The sequence below is a fragment of the Agelaius tricolor genome, unplaced genomic scaffold (genome assembly GCF_023055355.1).
Source record: "Agelaius tricolor isolate 1412-34295 unplaced genomic scaffold, bAgeTri1.0.p SCAF_12, whole genome shotgun sequence".
Lineage (NCBI taxonomy): Eukaryota > Metazoa > Chordata > Aves > Passeriformes > Icteridae > Agelaius > Agelaius tricolor.
This window is the reverse complement of record NW_027269272.1, coordinates 13,887,566-13,905,034: the sequence shown is the minus strand read 5'-3', so window position 1 is coordinate 13,905,034 and position 17,469 is coordinate 13,887,566. Positions and strand designations below refer to the sequence as shown.

Sequence of the window (17,469 nt, the reverse complement as noted above, 5' to 3'; positions counted from 1 at the left end):
AGATCAGCACATCATTCTCACCTACAAATATCCCCAACAATGCCAGAACCAGATGCTGCTGAGATGGTGCTAGAATTATTCTGTAACAAGACCCAGGAGTGTCTGCCCACTGCTGAGGCCTCTCCAGGGTGTGTAATTCAGACTGTTAGCATGTTGTCTTCCTCAGTATTGCCCTAATTCCCATTCTGGGCTCTGCAGGGGCTGAAGGTAAATCAGACTGTCAGTGTGCACTCATCCACCTCCAGTTTCAAGAGAAGGATTTAGACAGACAGATGGATCTCCATTTCATCCCCCTAAATCTGATCCAGATAGTGATGCTCTATTGCTGTTAACCAAGCACAGCAGGATCACCACAAGTGGGAGCAAAGGCAGATGAGAGTTATCAGGAGAGTCCAGGATGCATAAAAAACATCAACAGGAAATGTTCAAGGAAGAGAGTGGACTGAGCAGCTTGAGTCCACCCTTGGGCCTAACTGAAATTCCTTTTTACAGATTGGTGGGTAATTTACTGTTCTGTTTTGCTTTTTGTATGTGATGGCCCTCATGGGTGATATAAATTATGAACATTTTTCTCCTGCATAGCTTGTATTTCATCTGCAGGCTTGATAAATCTGAAGCCCAGTGCTTAGACAGATCCTTCAGCTCTGGATGATTTTGAAACCCAGTGCCCTTTGCTGAGAGACAGGTTATATCAACTGGTGTTAGACCTGAGCAAAGGTCAGAGAGTCCTACCATTTCAGAAAAACAAGACTATTTGGAAATTAATAAAGTTTTCTGTTCACATCTACTGAAATAACCCAAATTCATAAGCTACAGATGAAAGTAGAACTCTGCTATAATCAAATAAAACTTTGGCTAATTCTCTGGCTTCCTTCCCAACAAAACATACATGAAAAGATCAATACAATTAGTTCCCTTCTTACTTTCTAGAGGAGTTTGGAATTAGACTTCAAAAAACATACTACAAAAAAAGAAAAAAGAAAAAACCCAAACCCACACCAAAAGAAGCATGTTAAAATACCAAACAAAAAAGTTCAAATAGATAGATTCTGCACATCAATTTGTTCAGGTAAAATATATTCCTTCTTAAACAGACTGACAGTTAGTAATTGATCAAGAGTATTCATAAAACTCTTCTCAAAGCAATTAATTGGACTAATAATCCCTACTTTGACAGCCTTATTAAAACATACTAATTGCAAAAACTAGTGAGAGCTCACTCATTACAAGAGTATGGGGTAGCAGATTATGTTGAATGAATTAATCTTGGCACTCTTTGTTCCTCTGTGAACATGTAAGTAAACAAAACTCAAACTGAGCAGAGAACCTGTCTGACTTAAGCAAGTGTATTAGTTATTTGTGAGATATCACTGGGAAAAAATGAACAACAAATCAAATCCATGCTACTGAGGGGTGTGGAACCAAATCTGAAGATTTTTTCCTAGGTTCCTTTTATTCAAAGAAGGAGTTCAACTACAAAAGATAACAGTGGACTTTTAAAAAAATCAATAATTTGCTATTTTTAGTAAAAAAGTAGGTTTCATGGAACAAAGGAAACCACAGAGTGCAAACAATTTAATCTTGTCACCATAGTCAAATTTCATTTCCATGAATTCATCTGAAAATAAATTCAGTTAGACAAATGTCTGTTAAACTTGTATGAAAAGAGCCTCAATGAAGAAAAAGAGAAGCAAGCTTCAGAGCATAAAGTGCACCATTCTTGGGAAATACTTTTGCCTGCACACATGGAGATGTTAGGCATCACAGATAAGATAACTGTTTTAAATTCAGTATCCATATTCTTCTGTATTACACCCAGGCAACTCCAGATGTTTAAATGATTTCCTTTTTTTGCTTGGTAAAGCACAATAGAGAGAAAATATTCCTTATACCAACTTGATTTGAAGCAATTTGTAAAACTAGTTTGTAATACACAAATACTGGGACTGAGCAGGTCCAGTTTTGGACACAGGCTTTTTGCTACTAATTTTTCTCTGCTTCTTAATTATATTTTAGTGTACTTTTCAGCTTCCAACCCTGAAATCAGATCTACTAGGAAGGGGTAAAGGAGGAGTAAAGGAGAGACCATGCTTTGATCCACTTCCTTCTGAAACATCACAGCTACCTGAAATCCTTACATTTTCTGTGAATTATTTAAAATGTATTCTGGGGAAAAAAAAAGAAAAGAAAAGCATTTTGATGTGGAAATGTTTCTGTAGTAGTGCTTCATAGAAAGGTTGAAAAGCCATCCCAAGGCCCAGTGCTGTATTCTGCAGCCTGTATGTCACACCCATGGTGTGCTGTGACTATGGACTCCAGCCATGGAGCAGCACAGCTGCTGCTTGTGTGCAAATGTCACCAGGAAATCTGGTCCAAGAGCCTGGCCAGATAAAATAATAATTGAAATATGGAATATAGAGTCTTTAGATATAGATATAAAAATACTATTTTCTCCCCTTTAAAGCTCCATAATACTCCTACCTCACCCTGAGAGGTTTCATAGTGAAAGGTGATGTTCCTTCCCTGTTGTGGTTAGCTGATTTTTACTACTATGCAGCTTCTGGAAGGGTTGGGGAATCTTTTCCTCTTGGTTTGCTGCCAAAGATTTTCCTACCTTAGCAAAGCTGCCTCTTGGTTTGTTCAGTATGTTGCTCACATTTGACTTTGCTTTCTCACTGGAAGTCTTAGAACAGAATATGTGAAGTTTGGGATTTTGCTTGGTTTTGATTCATACAGTTTTTAATTAATGCTGCTTTTGTCCCAGTGTATTTTCTGAATTAGGTAAATTGCTGAAACTTCTCTCATGTTTGAAGAAACTGGTATTTGTTATCAATGAGGAAAATGAGAACAGGTCATGATGTTCAATATCTCCCTGTCACTGAATAACAAGCTTCTGGAACTTGGACTTAAAGATTTTGTCATGAAACAAAAATTACTACTTTGGCTTATTGGAAATCTTTCTGGATCAATTCAAGGATTTATGCAGAATAAAAGGTGAGAGAATACCCTCTTAATCAACTTTCTCTTCATTATGCTCTAAGATGTGACCCTAACATCCACAATAGTTAGATTTGTGGTCTAACTTACATTTCACTAAATTCTAATGGCTTGAGTGGTCGGTGGATGGAAGGTGGATCACTTTGTTCAAGGCAGATTTTGCATGGGAATTTCTTGGAAGAAAAACCATTAATTTTAAACCATTTTGTGTCACTTCTCCTTTGACACACATTCTTGTCTCTTCATAGCCACAAAAGATAGGAAGCACCTGCTTGTACCTTTTCCTCACACACCTGCTAGGAAAGCAAATCGTGCTTTAGCCATCGATGTCACTTTGGGCACTTTGCTGTAGTTACACAGGAGTGTCTAGGGGAGCCTTCCACTTAAATGACTGTTTTACTTCTGCTTTTCCTTTGGGACCAAAGAACCACGGAAAATAATGGGAACACAGATTGGAAGTAAGAGGTATTCCAGACCTACAACAAAAGCAGCATAATGAAAACTGAAGACCTTGAATAACAATAAAATAACTGAGTTGGTAAAAGCCCAACTGATGGAGCTCTCATGTGGAATGTATTTTGTCTACAATGTTACAGGTCATTTCCTTTGTCTTTCTCTATAAACATGTTTTTCAAATGAGTTTCAAGTTGGTGCAGCTGCTTCAAGCCCAGTATATTGAAAGCATATTCATATGACAGATGACCAGCAGCTGCTGTTGGAAAATGGACAAAGCAAAGGGTAGATGTTGCTTGGGAGGATGAACTTGTGTTTCCAGGCAAAGTATCTTCCTCAATATTTTGCTCCTCTATGAGCTTTTCATTGCAAACCTGGCCCAGTGACACTAAGAGGCCTTTTTCTTTCCAGATACAGATCTAGGAAATGTAGCAAAGAAAGAAGAAACAGAGATCCTGGTGGACTCTTTGGTCAAGGTACTGAATGACAGAGGAAACCTGTTGTTAATCTCTCTGGAATTGTTCTCTCTGTTAAAGAAGATACTGTTATTTTTTAATCCTGTCTCTGATTTATTCCTAGCCATAGAAGTACTTTGTATTGAAGATCTGGCAATGGTGTATGTGGCAATACACATACCTCTGATCCAGAGGAAATCTAATGCATTTAACTGTGTCCTATATCCTGTTTGATTCAGACCTTTTTTTTTTCCTAACCCTTTTTTCCCCCCTTCAAACAGGGGGGGGAAAACTTTCCTGTTAAAATACAGGAAAGCTACACTTTTAATGACTAAAAGAAATATCATTTTCCTTTCTTTTGATTCTTGTCTAAAATATTCCATGCTTGTCCTGAGAAGGAGAGAAAAACACCACCATCCATTTAACTGGCAACATAACATGCATATTTTGTATTTAAATCTATCAAGATACATACTGCTTTAAGTTTATTGCCATTTTGATCCTACAAGTTCCACAAAAATATTTCTTGTAGCTGTCAAATACTGTGCATCTTCCTTAGTAAGAGAGAATAGACATACACATACTTTGATCTACTTCATTGCTTCAAAGTTTGAAATGCACTCAGAGCTTTTCATGGAATTTTGAAAAACAATTCTTGAAAAGAGTAATTATGAAAGTAGTAATTTTCTCACTGATGTTATTTTTCTATAATTGAGAGTTAGGCAGTAAGAGCATTGTGTTTCTGTCTGTTTTTTTCCCTGCAGTGTAATCCAGAAAAAAATTTGATTTATAAAATTTTTCTTTGCCCTGAGGAACTGCAGTCAGGCAGAAGACTAAGAGACGGCAAGAAGTGAAGCTTATATATGGAAACAAATATAAACAACCTCACAAGCACAAAGTATTAAAAAACTCCAATAAAAATCTGCATTTCAAATAGGCTTACACCACGAGTCCCTAAGCTTGTGGCCAAGGCCACATGGTTAGAGGAGGACTGCCTCATGTAGTCCATATCCATCACTCAGAAATTGTGCCAACCGTCATTCCCTTCATAATTTTCTAGCATTACAGAAGTGGTAGTTTTCCAATTACTTACATGGACAAAGGGTTTAAATGACACTTTTACTGCCAGGAAAGTGTTTGCTTCCTGGAGACCCCTTTTTGAGAAGTCCTCAAAGTGAGGGCACACTCCAATACAGCCACAGGGATACAATTATATGGAGCACTTTGCAGATCATTACTGGGAGCTGTGTAATGTTATAAGTTTGGGGGTTTTTTAGGTTGCATTGATATTATTTCAGGTACTTATTAATATTTTTCCATTTGTAAAAAATTGCATAATCATTAAATAGCTGTTTAAGGATTATGATCTTTTAGGAAAAATGTAATAATTTTGTTATGAAGTAGCCCAGTGCTGACAAAAGGGGAAAGTGATGAACTTTGTAAAACAATACTTTCACAGTACAAATGGTTCATCATAAATATAAGGCACTCATGGCTCTTTCAGAATTTACAAAAAACAGCATTTACAAATAAACCAGATCCTCTTGCCACCTTTGAACTGCATATTCTGATATCAGTGTTTGAAGATGGTTTGGTGGGAGAGACTGCAAGTTCTAAAAGAGTCAAAGTAATTCAAGAGCATAGATTTAAAGTCATTTCCTGTGAAACACCACCTATGGTAGAGGAATACCATCCCAAGGGACAAAAAACAAAAAAAAACCATTCTGCTGGGATTGTGCTGAAGCTCTGCCAAGGCCTTTTCTAGTTCTTCCAAGCTTATCACAGGCTGTATTCTGCTATAAATTAATGTCAGTGTAATGAACTGTAGCCTTAGCACAAGGCCAGCACTGTTTGTAGTGAAAGGCAGGGGTTTTGCCTGCTGGTTTGAACTGCAGCAAGAACTGAGGAAGCTGATGTCTAACAACTGAATGATTCCATCAGCTCCTCCTCTGCCTCAGAATTGTCTCTAAACCTTTAGAAAGTTCTGACCAATTACTTAGTCCATGGCTTTGTCACAAAGCTAATCTGTGTCATTCCTGATAGGTATCCAAACTATCTGTTCTTAAAATTTTCCAGTGCTGAGGTGCCAAAATTTCTCCTTTTCTGTGTTGCAAAAAGAAGTGGTTATATTGGGAAAAAGCTGTTTATGAATGGATTAAACAGGTTGAACTTTAACATGTGGAACCCATGTCTGGTTTCTCATCCAATGAGCCAAGAAGAAAATGGTGAAGGGGTGTAGCTGCAAGTTCAGGCTGCCAATACAATGACCCATTTGACGTTCCTCCTCTAAGGTGTTTTATCACTAGGCCAGACCTGTCTGCAGTGCACATTTTTTTCCCTACCTGGTTTTTAATGTTTGTCAGGTGGACTGCCTAGGTTTGGTAAAAACCTTTAGATCACCTTAAATATCCAACAAAACTCAAACTTGTCCCCAGGTGAGACTGAGTCTTAAAAAACAGATAGAAGCTAAGATGAGACTGAAATTATTTTGACAATTCTAACCAGTCGTTATGAATTCTGATGTGGAATTTGCGGAGGATGCAATTGAGTAAGCTTGAGTGGAAAACTTCTACTCCTGAAAACTCCTGATCTCTGCTATGGGCCCCTCTTGGCCCCAGAGACCACTGCCAGAGTAACCTCAAACCTCTCAGTGCTCTTCTCTTGGGCTTGGTGAGGGGCACCTGGGAGGGGCACAGCATGGGATGGCCAAGCAGGGCCATGGAGATCGAGCTGGGCTGGGACAAAGCTCAGTGTCCATCAGCATTGCTGGGGCTGGGACACAGCCCAGGCTGGGCTGCAATGGGCTGCTGGACCAGGGCAGGCTGGGAAGCCCCCAGGTGCAGCTGGTCAGGCTTATTGAGGCACAGAAGTGTCCTCAGAGGCTGCGTGTGGGTCCTGGAGGAGCGTGGCAGCAGAATGTGTGTGCCCTGCCAGGAGCCCTGGGCAGCACCCAGGAACCCTCTTTTGAGTGACAGAGCCCCCCAGTGTGAGCTGGGGTCTCTGTGAGCCCTGTGCTGGGTGGGGAACAAAGTCTTTGTGCTGTGAGAGACTGATGAAAATGCTTCCCCTTCAGCAGGACCAAGGCACAGGCTCAGCAGCCACTGGGCACCCCACAGTGAGAGGATGGCACTGTTCTCTGGGGCAAGCTGGTGCTTGAGTGGGCTTTGACATGACAGAATCACAATAGGCTCCCTGTGCCTGGGCAGCTGATGAATGAAGTGAGCAGACTCTCACTTGGTGTTCTGCTGGTCAGCATCCTGGAGAAAGGCAAACGTGAGCTCTGTGAGCTGCCTGCCAGCAGGGAAGTTACTGTCTGTGCATCTGTAAGAATTTATATAGCAAGGATTGTGCTTGTTGGGCCAGGAAAGCACAGATGTGGCCAAATCCTGATCTCAATTGCACGTGCACAGCTCCCAAGGCAGCAAGGCTTCATTGTGGCTCAGCACTTGGCCTAATGAGGGCTTGCATGATTGCCAATAATGTGCGTGGCACACTGGAGAGTGAGCAAACAACAGTTGCCTGTGTCACTGTGCTCTGCTCTGCAGCATCTGTTTTGCTTCATCACTTTTTAAAAGAAAACCACAAATATTTTTCACTAGGGAGTTGATAAATAACAGTGCTTACATTTAGGAAAAAAAATTTAGTGGGAATAAAAGTAAATCTTCTAGTATATAAAGTCCTTATGCTTTGATTTGAGTATTAATTCACAGATTGTTGCTTATTATCTTGTTCCTAGCTCAGTAAATCTTATGGGGTTTTCTCCCTCAGGAAATCACATGGGGTGATGTCTTAGTGTGATTTATTTTTATTTGTATGTCTAAGTTTGCACAGAATTGTCTTTCACAGCAGCATTTTTACATGAAGATTTGTATTCCTTGGAATTTGGCAAACTGGGGAGTATTTAATAATTTGTCAATGAAACTTTAAATGAAATTTGTTGCAACTTTGTGCATACACATGACGAGTGTGATGTGGTAAAGCAAGTAGATATTTTAAAGGGACGTGTTCAAAAGATTATATTACATATTTTTCATTCCTAAACGGCTTTCTGAGAGGAAATGTGTTCTAGCAAATGGCAGACTACATGTATGAACAGAAGCAGGGCTAGCCTAAAATCTAGTTTTACTATTTCTCTAATGCTGTGTTGTCTTTCTTGTCTGTATAATTTTAAGGTTCGATACAATGAGGAGGTCAACAACAAAGCATGGGAAACATCATACACATGAAAAGGAAGAGGAAGTCTGAGCTCTCTGTTGTGGATGGGCTCCCTCTCTGTCAGCCCTGTGCTCTCACTTGGAAAAGCAAAACAGGAAAACCCCACTTCTTCTAGAAGCTGGTTGCATAAGCACAGGAAGGTGTTCACCTCCTCTGGAGAGAGGAATTGGTCTGTAAGGATTATGTGTTTGTTTGTTGACAGATACATCTACTTGCTTGGTTGGGATGGGGACTGCTATGTATTTACCTTCCTTTATGGTTCCAAGCTGATGGTGAGCTCTGCAATGGTGTTTGGAGTGAGCTGTTGTGTGTCTGAAGTTTTGAGCCTCTTTTGGGGTTATAGGGTTAGGATTGGACCTTTCCAAGTTTATTGAAATAATGTAATTAGGTGAAAGACAAGATTCAAATAACATTAGAGAATACCAAGACAGAGAATCTTGTTTGGGAAACAAAAGAAAACAAAATAAAAAGGGCGATACCTAAATAAAGAGAAGAGTATGTGAAACAAAGAAGAAAAACAGATCCTGAGATATGTGCTTTTTCTAAATGATAAAACAATTGTAGTAAGTAAATGCATCCCCACATGCATAACCCCTGCCCCCAAACCAAACAGATGTGCAAAAATCAACAGAGCACACAGACACACACACTCTGCTACTATTTCACTGACAATTTCTCAGTATTGCTGTTCTGCATCAAGCAGCTAAGGCATTATTGCAATGCATTTGCTGCAGGGATATTTTCTGATTTTTGAATATGTGACCAGAAAATAATGAGGTGATGGCTCTGAATGTGGCCCCTGCTATGAAGAATTGTAGAAGTTCTCCATTCCATCCAAGCCTTGTTGTATGAACTTGATAACGAAAAACATTTTACATTTAATGACATAATAAAAGTAATTTTTAGCTACTAAGATAAAGTTGTATCATGATACAAATATTGTTGAAGTGCCTGGATGTCTTTGTGTATGTAGGCACAGAGTTTGTGGTGATTGGGATGGGGCTGGGCTGAGCCCCATCCCCAGTTGGTTTCAGCTGTGAGCAGCAGGTGAGCAGCACTGACAGCAATGAGCCATGGAGTGCCCAGGGGCACTGACCAACCACCAAAGGGAGCAGAGGGCACACAGGGGCAATGCATCAACAGGAGGGGATAAAAGGCTGGGCTAAAGAACAAGGAGGGCAGTTGCTTGCAGCCTTCTGAGGTGACCTGATATTTCTCTGTGTGGGCAGACACCTGAAGCCTTCTGGTGAGGTAAGGTGTTACTGTGTATGGATCAAAGCTTTCTGATATTGTGTGGTGATACTCTGTGTGTTGTGGCCCTCTCAACTGTGACATGTGCTGTGGCCTGTGCTGCCATGTGTGTAGGTGACTTTATTGCAATACTGATCTTTCTTTTTATTACATACATCTTGGTGACAATAATTCAGATTGAATTTGTTAAAATTGTTTAACAGTAATTTATCTCCAAGAATTCCTTCACTATATTTGATTGTATATTTTCTATTGTTGCACAGCATGATCTAAGTATCAGGTACCGAAGTGTGTATTGCTACCTTAAAAACCCTGATTAGGTGACAAGAATTAATTACAGTTATAAATTAGTGCATAAGCCTCCTATTTGACAGTGGGAGCTTCAGCAAAATACGGGCACTGGGCAATTAGCTGATGTTAACCTAGATATTCAGTTTTGGATAGTCTAAAATAAATTTGATGTTTCATTTCCTGAAATAAACAAGAGCAGTTTCTGAACTGTCAGAAAATAACAGTAGTTCTTAAGGGCTAGTTACAGATCTTTGTTGTGGGATTGTAGTTATTGCATGAATTCTGCTTCAGTCAGGGAAAAATACTCATAAGTGCCAATAAAAGTTTTTGTGCTGCTAGGGTTTCCTCCTGCCTTCTTCCTCTCAACTTAAGGTTTTATTCCACTGTCTCTGTTATTAAGTGACACTTTACATGGTTTTAATGCAAATTACTTTAAACTCTCTGTTGGTGAGGCAGAATCACATCAGGTTAATAGCCTGATTAGTATGTGCTGCAAAGAAGTGCTGGGTACTGCACAAACCAAAGAAGATGGCTAGGAAGCTGCTTCACAGCATAAGAAAATAGTGTTTAATTTTTTAGTGTTTTCTAGGTTGGATTGGCTGTGTTTAAAGCAACCTTTATAAATAGATGGATGAAATGCTTGGCTCCATCATTTTACCTTGATCTGTTCTGCATTCATCCCCTCAGATGATGGCACAATGCATGCTGTATTTTCATATCTGTCTCAGAGAAGATAAAATGATTTTTCAGATGCTATTTTTTCTCAATTTCTAAAGTGAACAGTAGTATGTGTTATGTTTTTGAATCTAATGTTGTCTCTTCATTGAAGCCAGTAACTAAATTCCAGCTGATATCAGTGCAAAGGGGATTCAGTGTGTCTTTTGTGGTTTTGACAAACTTCTTTTCCACACTAGTGCCACTCAGCATATTCTTAAAACTCTTCAATATTGTGCACTGAGGTGATTGCAGAGTTTTCTCCTTTTTCTCATAATTTAAAAAATGCTGTCTCATTTACCAAACTAGCAATTGTAATCTTGGCCACAGAGCAATAACATTTTAGATGGGAAAGAAACAGATTTTGGCACTGCCCAACGGGAACCTTCCAAGGCATGGTCGGTCTGCACACAGGAACAGCTGTGACAGGTTTATGGCCAATGTTTACAGACCTGTTTTGCTTCTCTACATCAATGTCAATGCTTGCTATTACAAGCTGTAATTTGAAAGTTGAAATGTAGAATACTAAGGGGTTTAAAGTATACTTAAATGCATGTTTGCAACTTTAAGTCCTATAATTCCTAAAGATTTATATCTTTACAAGAGTCTGAAATAATAATGAGCCTTCGGACCACTTCTGCCTGTTAGAGAGGCTCTTAGTTTGAAATTGTACCATTTTCAACATAATGAAATTAATAGTGGGTAACACAGCTCTAGGAACCACAGCTGCATTGACCTGTCTTCCAGTATTTATTGTTCAGTGTATATTTTAATTTTTGCCCTCTGTTAAAAGAATATTTTATGTCCTGTTACTCAGAGGCTCTCTGAAGGAGAAAGAAATACTGAAATGACTGCCAGCAAAATCCTGTCAAATGTGCAGTCAGCAGTTTGCATCTAAAATACTGTCTACATTATGATTCAAAGCTTGTGCAAAAGAATGTTTGTTTGTTTTCAAATTTGTCAGAGACCTCCTGAGAGTTGCTCTGTGCTTTTGGGAACTCAAACATTTCCCAAATTAAAAACATATAGGGAAAGTCTTAGATTCCTTTGTTTTTTCTGTGAAAACACATATTTAAAAACAATGTGGGATTAACACAGTGTGTGTTGGAGCAAATTGTTAGTATTGCCCATGTGTTTTTCTCCTTTGTTATAATGAACTTAACCCCTAGAGTATTGCATGCATAGCTGTTAGGAGAAAAACATAGGGTGGAAATCTCAAAATTTAAGTGTAGACATGATAAATTAAATGCAAGGCTTTGCCAAACAAAACCAAGCCCTAGTGTTTGTTCTAGTCCATACTTGCAGTGCAGCAGTAGCGTGTTGGTATGTGCTGGCTGGCAGTCAGTTATCAGTGACTGAAATATTGCAGGTATTGCATAGGAGTTGAATTTTGGGGATATCTCTGCCCATAATACTTTTTGTTCAGGATGTCATTGCCTCCATGGCTGTATGGGGCCGGGGGAGTAAATTTTATTTTGCAATAAGTGAAACTGGATTGCAGTGCTGTGCTCTGTGCACACTGATCTCCTGTGCAGGTTGGGATGGCGGGGTGATGATCTCCTTGGAGCTTTGCAGTCTTGGTCAGCTTCTCCAATCAAATGATATGTCAGGAGAGATAAAGGCATGTTCCATCATGGGATAACCTTGTCAAAATAATTGAACTAACTTGGCAGAAAATTTAGCCTTTAAACAGCTCCAAGATAAGCAGTGAAGTGTAAGGAAAACTTTATCTTGCGTGAAAAGTTTGCAGTTGACTTTTGGGCTGGAACTGAGATAAAAATTGGAATATGCCTTTAGCTTTTTTTTTTTCAAATGTAGTGTATATATTCTAGTGTCTTGACAGTATTGTGGTTTAGTTCCACATTTAAATCAAATGCATATTTCTGGGTCATAGTACAGAATGTTGACATTTTGGTACTGATCTGTCAAGCACTCAAAACATATTTGATGTACACATTAGTGGTGAATCCCTTGTGAAAAGAATTGTAGGAGCACATCCCTTGGTAGAATGTTATCTAAGTTTAAGTAATAAATACAGTGTATTTTTTCCAATAAATGTTTAAAGTCTTCAATTAACAGGATATCAAATCACAAAGACTGCTGATTAAAGAAAAAAATATGAGCAACTGTAGAATTTCTAGGGTGTAAGCTGTACAGATAATGTACATTATCTAGAATCAAGTGTTCATGTCAGACTCTGTACATGGTTCTCCTCCATGTTGCTGAGTGAAAGATAAAAACACAGTTGCTTGTAGGGTTAAGGAGAGACAAAACTCGAGAGAAACAGCCTAAACATACAGTATGAAGAATAAGTTAAACTGACACTTATTTAATGTTATTTTGTATTGTTTTAATATTTTCAGTATTTCAAAATACAACCAGTCTGGTGTAGATGGCTCTGTGAAAAAGGTTACTGGTTTTGCAGCTGTGTTAGACAGAAAGCTGCTGAAAATGTGTTGCTTCCTTTTTAAACAGAACAGTCCGTATCTGCTGTGTACTCTCATGTAAAAATGACAGATCACAGTATAGAGAGCCATCATAGATAAGGAGAGAAAATAAAAAAATAACAGAAATATAATTATTCAGAATTTAACACATAAAAAATGGCACTGTATAGTACAGTCTAGTATACAGAGTAGGCCTTTCTACTGCTTCTTTCCATTTGTATCTAGAATAATCACATCACAAAAATCAGGTTCAACACTAACAATGCTCTGGCAGGTGATATTCCATCTCAGGGGCACTTATTTATGTCCTGCCTTGGAAAGGCATCCTGCAAATCATACATGTGGCCTAACTGTATAGGTGCTGCTGTGCAGAAAGAGGGCTTTGGGTCTGGAATCTTACTGCTCATGCCTGGAGATCTTTTTTGCAGTGCAAAACATAATCCTTATAGAAGCTTAAAAATTACTTACATGACTATAAACTTGTTGTAACAAAGTTATTTCAGATCTTTTAGTGTTTCATAGGTGATTTAAAAATTAAATAGCACTACTGTACTGCATATTTTCACAAAATTTATTTATTTCCATTTTGTTTTCTGGTTTAGCTGTTTTGGTTTTTTTTTGGGGGGGGGGAGTAGTTGTCTGCCATGTGATAAACTAAGCATGAGGAAGATTCAGGCTTAGCTAAGCAGGAGGAGGATTCAGGCTAGGTATGCAAAGCTCATCTAAGCCCATAGGCAATATGTTGTTTCCCTTTCCTGGGCATATAATTATCTGGTAGATTTCAAGTGTATAATTCAACTTTTTTTCTGAAAGAAAAGCCAATAGTAGCAAAGCAGCTGCTTGCATCTTACACATCTGTTAACTTCAACTTTTCGGTTTATTCATTCAATTTCACAGAAATGGCCAGGTTTGTATTTGCTTGAGCATATGAGTTGGAGATGTTTGAAATTCTTTGTAATTCTAAGTGGAATTGAAATTCTCTTTCAGCATTTTCTATTCTTTTTTGCTTTATTATTTTTAATTATTTGCATGACTTCGGTTAAAAAAAATTAAAAAAATGTTACTTAATGGGTTAATTATCTTTACAGTTTTGTATTTGTTCAGCAACTGGCCTTGCTTTCCATCCTTTTCTAACAATTCTTCACCTCTCATCACTCATGATAAAGTTCCAAGGTATGGCTCTGTCTGTCCTGTCCCAGAGCCTTTGCTTAATTGTAGCCTAACAATACTACCAGTACACAAAGCTGAGGAATAACTTATATACATGAAAAATAAGTTATACAGCAGATAAGCCATAAAAATGTCGTAGGCCTAACCTTTAACTGTTTTTCACTTTTTCCAGTATGTGACGCTGTAAGACACGGTATGAAGCGAGGTTTGCTAGGGATATGCTAAATACTAAATTCTATTTTATTTTCATACAAATTGGAAATGGCAAAATCCAATCTACCATTCATTTCACTGTCAACCCCTCCTCCCCTTCCCAATCCCTTCTTATTATCATATTGTCATATCTTATTATCATCAGGTTCCCTTCTGCAACCTGATGCTGTCTCCACTGCAGCCACAGTACAATCTGGCACTGCTTATATGCTAAGTGGATCTATTTACATGGAATACTCAGCTACAGGCAGCCTGAGTCAGGCTATTCAAGGCTATCATTCATAATGTAATGTGATCCTGTATTTAACACAGTATTCTAAATAAATACGTCCCTAAAATTAAATTCAGTTTCTAGAAGGTTAAGCCTAAATTTGGCTTCAAACTCCAACTTGTATGTAGGAAAATTAGCAATTTGCTAAGTCTCCACTCAGTAAACTTCATTAGCTCAGTCTCTTCTGGGGTACAGACATGAATTACTGAACTGCTGTTCTACAAGTGATTTTGGAGCTAGCTGGGTATCTTCTCCAATAAGAATTGCAGACACATCTCAAAGCTTTAAGGGAGAGCTGGATTAGGATCAGGGTTAAAAGTAATGAGGAATAGTGATATAAAATATTACAGCATTACACAGAAATACTTTGAGGATGATATTGCCTAAAAAATATTTATATGTACATGTATAGCTGTAGTTACACAGATAACAGTATAGTACTTACAACACAGAAACAGATCTCTTTGCTTTGGATGCTTAACACAGAAGTGGAGATGACTTTCATACAAAGGCATTTATTGATGACCTGTATGGTTTTAGTAACACTTCAGACAGTGAAAGTTGTTATATAATTGAGGTAAACTTCTATGGTAGAAAACTATGGCTAGTGAAATAGAAAACATTTAACCTCCACAAGTCACAAGTTACAACTGCAAGAAAATATTGAAAAGAAAATAATACCTAGTTTTTGTTAACTAACTTGCCAACTACGAAGCTGGTGCCCATGGCACTAGTTCAGTAAAAAGATCACACAATGCTGCTCTCAGACATGATCTGCTGTGTCCCCATCCCTTGAGTGTCCTGCCACGTCTGTAGAGCTCGCTGGTGACACTGAGCTTGAGCTGGGCCGTAGCATTGAGGGTTTGTTAGTTCAGCCTTGGCTGGGAGGTCGCTGTGGAGGTGCACTCAGTGATTGATAGAACAGCCCTCACTTTGCACTAAGCTGAAAGATTTCTTCTTTGTGTGTGTGTGTGTTTTTCCCCCCAGTCTGTTGCAAAACCAAAAATAAATATTTACATTTAACACTTAATATTTACAAATTCAGCAAGTCTCTGTTTTAGGCCTTCAACCACCCTCTCCCAAGGATTTGTTTCTCCTTTCAATGGCAAATATTTCCCTGGGAATACCTGTACTTTAGTACACTTAAAAAGGAGGTCAGGTTTATCAAAAGAAACCTTTGCTGAAGCTATTCAAACAAAGCTAGAAAACTTTACTCTGTTCTCTGCTACTGTCACAGTTTCATGTAGACAATGGAAATCACCTAATAGTAATGCTGGCAAGGTAAAGGACTTTTGGTCTTGTGCTTACTCTGCAACCTCTTGATTAACAATGTAAACATGAGCAAATTGTTAGGCCAAGAAGCCAGATGAATTCCTGTTCTACCTGTAATGATTTTGTTGGAATTTGGCTAACCAGTGTAGATGATACACTATGATTTAGGATGGGTGTACAATGGGCAAGCAAGCAGGGAGTAGAGCACAAAACATGAGTCATTGAAAGTACTATTGCACAATAAATAGAAATAGATATTGTGCATGTACATGTCAAATATGTAATTTAGTAATTATTCAGCAGAAATAAAAGGTGTTCATTCAAATAAATCAAATTGTGGTGGAACGAGGGTTGTAATGCCTGCGTTTAGGGTTGTATGCTGTTCTCATTAGTACTGACTTTGGTTCCTCACAACAGGAGAGTACAAGGACAGACTCAGAGTTTGTAGTGTTTTACTTTGGTCATCACAGAAATGAAAAGCACTGTGGGTACTCCTTTTAAAAACAACTGCATACTATTGCATATTAATAGTTTTAACTTTGTGGTTTTTAAGGTAATGGGAGTTTGTTTTTTAACATCTATATTCTTTTGATATTAAGAGGACTCAATCCAAAGTTCCCCAAAGATGGCAAAGTCATGCAGAGCCAAATCTTTCTCCCTCCTTTGTTGGCACTTGGTATGTCCTTGCACCAAAGAATATTCTGCCCCTTAGTAGGGAGCACAGGGCCAAGGGTCCCCAGCAAAGGCCAGACTGTCCCCTCTGCCTGCCCCATGCACAGGTAGGCAGGGGAGTGTAAGGCTCAGCAATAACACATTTCCCAGCACCTGCCTTGGTTGCAGATACATGATAGAGGTGGTGTGGGGGTCCATCCTGTGGGCTCTTCCCTTAGCTGTCAGTTTGGGGTGCTGTGAAACTGCAGCATCTGGTTGCACACAGTAACTCTGTGCTCCAAGGAGTTTATTTTCTGCTGCTACCCAGTTAGAGTTGCTGCAGAGTTTTATCTCTGGGCTCTTTTCAGTATCTGCTGTTTTGTTGTTTTGTTTTGTTTGTTTTTTAAGGAGGTAGTATACTTGGCAGGTGATGATTGTTTCCTTACTGCGTAGGAGAACAAAAATTTCCCTGCTTTATTTAGGAAAGCTGTCCCCTCCACTTTCTTTGCCTATCAATTCAAGGTCTGTGCTGCCCTAAGAGCACACCAGGTGCAATCCCTTCCTACCTTTCCTCCAGTAACACAGCTGAATGTGCATGCTCCTGCTCTTTCACATGGCACAGGCAGATGCAGGTGGCACCGGTAGCTTAGGAAACACAGCCTCTTAAAACTGAAGGATCTGGCATGAAATGATCAAGATGAGTAACCAATGGCTTTGATTTTTATGTCTTTGAGATGTCTCTTGTAGTAATGCAATCAATGTTTTGCAAATGAGCTCCCTGTTGTGGTGACTGGGGACACTGGGTTTCAGTGACCAAAGGGATGAGCAGCTGATGAGAAAATGTTTGCTTAGACCCTGTCAAGGAAGTTACTGGCCTCCCAGATGGACAAGTTTGTGTTTCATTTATAGAGGAGTTTTGCCACAGATGAGGATCTTCAGATCCTTCAGGTGGTAGGGAAGTGTTGCTCTTTCTTCCTGTAACAACTTTTGAGATGTAAAGCAAATTTGTGGCTGCATCCAGCAGGTGGCAAGCACAGCATGCAGAATTATGGCTGGACAGAGATGCTTC

At 39.0% G+C, this 17,469-nt stretch overlaps 1 long non-coding RNA gene across 1 annotated transcript; it reads left to right on the top strand.

Annotated features, from left to right (window-relative positions):
* Positions 1–2,697: 2,697 nt before the first annotated feature.
* Positions 2,698–9,238, top strand: LOC139594687 (uncharacterized). Its single transcript, XR_011680733.1, has 3 exons — positions 2,698–2,994; positions 3,862–3,926; positions 8,078–9,238. It is a non-coding gene; the product is annotated as an uncharacterized lncRNA (long non-coding RNA).
* The last annotated feature ends 8,231 nt before the right edge of the window (positions 9,239–17,469 follow it).